The sequence below is a fragment of the Sciurus carolinensis genome, chromosome 14 (assembly GCF_902686445.1).
Source record: "Sciurus carolinensis chromosome 14, mSciCar1.2, whole genome shotgun sequence".
Taxonomy (NCBI): Eukaryota; Metazoa; Chordata; class Mammalia; order Rodentia; family Sciuridae; genus Sciurus; species Sciurus carolinensis.
Genome location: NC_062226.1, coordinates 49849223 through 49853767, shown reverse-complemented (window position 1 = coordinate 49853767; position 4545 = coordinate 49849223). Strand labels below are relative to the sequence as shown.

Sequence of the window (4545 nt, the reverse complement as noted above, 5' to 3'; positions counted from 1 at the left end):
TAAAGCTAGAAGCCAAATAGCATGGTAAAATGAAAACAAAAGGCCTAAACCATTATTTCTATAAATCTTGATACATTATTTTTCTTTCTCTAGTGAAGTTTCCTAGAAAGGTGTCACTGCATCTGAGAATATCAAGGCAAAGGAAATCAGATGCAAGTCTAAATTAGATGGAAATTCAAGTGACTGTCTCCTCAGGTGATACAACACACCAAAGTTCTTTTCTGCTCTTACTCACCTGCCAACTACTCTAGTGTTGTTTCCACCCATTAATTCTAAGATTCATCTCTCACTGTGGTCGCAAGCTCCATCAGTTTTCCCACAGAGGTTATGGATCCACAGAGCATCTTACTGACATTAGACATAGCACTAACTAATGAAAGGGGAAACGATAGTTTTAATCAAACATATCATGATTTACAACTAACACAATATTAAACATATTAATTTGATTTGTCAGTATATCAAATGAATGAAATTTATTAGGACATAAATAAAATAAATGAAAACTATGTAGAAAAATAATAACCTACATTCTTTTTCAGATCACACACTACTTTTTTCTCTCTGCCTCAGAATAAAACCTCTCAGAACTATTTTCTCTTTGTTATCACTAAATACTTTCTATTATTCATCTTATACCTATGCCAACATGGTTTCTGCTGATTACTTCTACCCAACTAGCTATCACTAAGATTACCACTGCCATTCACTTTCCTAATATATAACAGAGTTTCAGAACATGTCTTCCAAAACTCTATTAATTTCTCTACTTCTAAGGGAGTTTATTATTTTAAATATACTTTATGTCTGCCATTCTCTCTAAATGTCTTTCTAATGTCAGGGTCTTCCACCTCTGTCTCCTTCCTGATTCTTCTCTCCCCTCCCTTTAATAAAAGTTGAAAAGTTCTCAGTCTTTTTAAAAAGACTTTGAAAAGTTTAAGTCTTTTTCTTCCTCCATACTCTCCCCACAAGACCACCTCCATCACTGGACTTCCAGTTGCCAGTAATGAGCCATCAGACATTGTATTTCTTATAAATTGCAAACTTATATATCCACTGGGTATTTGCACTTGGTTGCAATACCCAATATTTTCTTATAGAAGATGTACCTGCTTTCACCATTCTCTCCTAGTATGCTGTATCTACCTTTCACTGAGAGAATTTCATTGGTTTTCCATACTCCTCAGAATTTAATATAATGGATATGTAGGATCATTGTGTTTAGGTTTCTTTCCCTATAAGAATCAGACAAAAGAGAGTGGGCACTATATTTTCATGTTCACCTCAAAACCTTGAGGGCAACATGCAACTTGCCTTCAGTGAAGTGAACTTTTAAGTACAGGGTAAATGTAACATTAGTCGGGAAGTCAATTCTACCATTCATTTTGTAGATCAAGTTGCAAAGTCAGGCCTGACAAGTACTTTCATAAATAAACACATAGAATAAATTTTCCATAGGAAAGATTTAATGAACAATGCAAAATAAGAAATTGTCTAAATATAAAATGTACATTTTTATATCAATCACAATGTAAAGGTTTACCTCAGCTTCTGTGAACAGAAATAATAGAGATCCTATAAATAGTATAAAAATAAATATTTTATTTAAATAAATAGACAAAAAGATACATCATGGTCATGGGTAAGAAATGGGATATTGTCTAATATTCTCTGACAAATTGGTTGAATTCATGTCACAGTTACTGCAGGAATGAGTCTTTGAAACGGCATAACTTGAGGGAGTGTGGTAAGGTGTATCCTCAGTGAGAAGCATTTCCTGTTGGACCAGGTCTCATTCCTTACTCCTTAGTCTTCCATACAAGTTTGCTGATGAAGAGAAGGATCTCACGATTTCTGCTCTGACCACCTCCCAGGCACAAGGGAGGTGTTTCTTCCCCTTCAGGTAGACAGTGAACCTGTGGAAGTACTTCCTCAGAGCCCTCAGGGGAGCCTCTTCCATCCCCACCTGCTGGGTCACACAGGCTTTCAGATCATTCAGCTGCTGATAGAGGCCAGTTAGGAATGTGTCCAGGAGGGTCTTGTCCCAAGCAGCAAAGGACTCCTAGGTGCTGAAGAGTTTGAAGACCTGCTGGATCATCTCGTGGAGGACAGAGACAGCTTGAGCCTTCTGCACCTGCTCACCATCTGTCTGCTCCTGGGGGAAGGCAAAGTCCTTTCTGTAGTTGAGGCAGGACAAGGTGGGAACTCTCCTCATTTTCTCCAGGAGCATCAGGGTTCCCTCCTCATTTCTCTCAGGAGTTTCAAAACCCAGATTCTGGATCTGTGGTAGGTCACTGTCCAGAGAATAGGTGGACCTGCAGTTGAGCACCACCAGAGCCAGCAGGAAAGCCAAGGGCAAGGCCTTTGAGATATTACAGATGCTGCTGGGCTGCCTGAGGTGGGCAGTTATGAACATTTGCCTCCAGGTTCTCTGAAGACCTTGATTTGTTCCTATGCCTTAAAGAGGAACCAATATACTTTCAATTTTCTGAATGTCATCCTCAGAACTTTCTACTTCTGTTTTTGCTTTCCTTTATGCATTTACTACATGTGCTTAGAGTAGTGTTTCCCCGAAACATTTTTTTATTATTGCTTTCCCCTCCTCTGCCCCCAGAGTCTTTTTAGATGGTTTTTACCATTGAAACCTCCATTAAATTTTAATGGAATATAAAGATAATAAAGTGCATGGGCTTTGTATTGTTCTGTATAGCATGTAAGACATCTGATATTTTTATTTCTCGTTTCCTTTTTTAGAAAGCAAAAGCTGTCACTTTTTTTATCACAATGACTGGGAACAAAAACCACAAATGTATGTCTAAATGTCATAAAAATCTAAAGAAGCTCAGTGTGGTGATGCATTTCTGTATTCCTATTGACTCAAAGGCTGAGGCAGGAAGATTGTGAATTCAAAGCCAGCCTCAGCAACTTGGCGAGACACTAAACAACTCAGCGAGACCATGTCTCTAAATAAAAATATGATAAAGGGCTGGGGATGTGGGTCGGTGGTTATGTGACCCTAGGTTCAATATCTGGTACAAACAAACAAACAACAAAAAAAAAGAAAAGAATAAAAGAAAAGAAGAAATCAATATTCCACTGGAAACAAAGGACAAAAGTCAGGACTGGACCTTTAAAGTTGGTTTGGGAAATTGGAACTTAAACAGGAAAACATTAAATAATAGCACAGCTGAGATGAAGATTAACTGATGGAGTAGAGAAGGGCAAGATGATGAAAGGGTGCAGATGAAAGTAGCAAGCAGCTGTGGGCTCAAATAAAGATCATTACTCCCTGGTGCAGGGTTTGTCTCAGTCTTCAAACAGATCCATGGAAGGCAACCAAACCAATTCACAAGAAATTCAAATTTGTGAGACACATTATTCTTTCTGGATAATGGACAAGTGTTAATTGTATCATGTTCTCCCATAATGAATAAATAAACTGGAAGATCAATATTCTTATCATGTCTCTGACAAGAAGAAAAGAACTGACATGTTCAAAGAACAATTCCAAGTTAATAGAGTTAAATAAAACACATATATGCATATATAATACATACATATACATGTATGTCAATATATAAGGTTAATAATGTTAATATCTCAATATATAATGTTAATAAGAACAAAATACCCAAGTTGTGTTAAGTGTTTATTATCATTCAGACACTGTTCCTAGAATTTATGAAATTGATCCTTACCTTTTCAATAGATATGCTCTAATTTTTTTTTTGATACCAGGGATTGAACCCAGGGGTATTTAACAACTGAGGCACATCCCCAGCCCTTTTAAAAATTATTGATGTTAACTAGTGTAAGACATTTGGAAGTACCTGAAGTTAGGGCAGAAACAGCAAGACAAATAGATTAGAAATGGAGCCTGAGAATATGACTGAATGTCTCTGCAACCTCATGATAAGACATTAATCTACTCCTACTGAGATGCTAGGAATATCATTTAATATACAACAAATGATTCAGAATATTATTCATACTTAGTCAACACAGTAGTGGAAGGTGTGTTAGTCATCTGTTTCTGTGCTGTGACTAAATAACCTGACCAGCACAACTGTAAAGCACAAAGAGTTTATTTGAAGGCTCAGTTTCAGAGGTCTTAGTCCATAGGTGGCTGGCTCTATTCCTCAGGGCTCGAGGTGAGGTAGAACATCAAGGCGGTAGAAGATGATGCAGGAAGCAACTCATATCAAGGTAATCAGAATAGAGGGTATCCACTCTCCAGATACAAAATGTATACCCCAAAGCCACGCCTCAATTTCAATCTCCTCCAGCCACAACCTACCACTTCAATTAATCCCATCAGGGATTGACTCGATGATTGGATTAAGACTCTTGCAACCCAATCTTTTCTCCTCTGAACTTTCCTGCATTGTCTCACATGTGAGCTTTTGGGGGACACCTCACATCCAAACCATAACAGAAGGCTTGAGAGGACTGACTCCAATTTTGAACAAATTTCTATTGTGGGTAAAATTATACTGAACAGCATCACATACCAAGGAGAAATATTTCATAAAAGGACGAGTCAGT

The 4545-nt window shown here is 37.6% G+C and overlaps 1 pseudogene; it reads right to left on the bottom strand.

Annotated features, from left to right (window-relative positions):
• Positions 1-1792: 1792 nt before the first annotated feature.
• Positions 1793-2416, bottom strand: LOC124964117 (interferon alpha-5-like; annotated as a pseudogene).
• Between the last annotated feature and the right edge of the window lie 2129 nt (positions 2417-4545).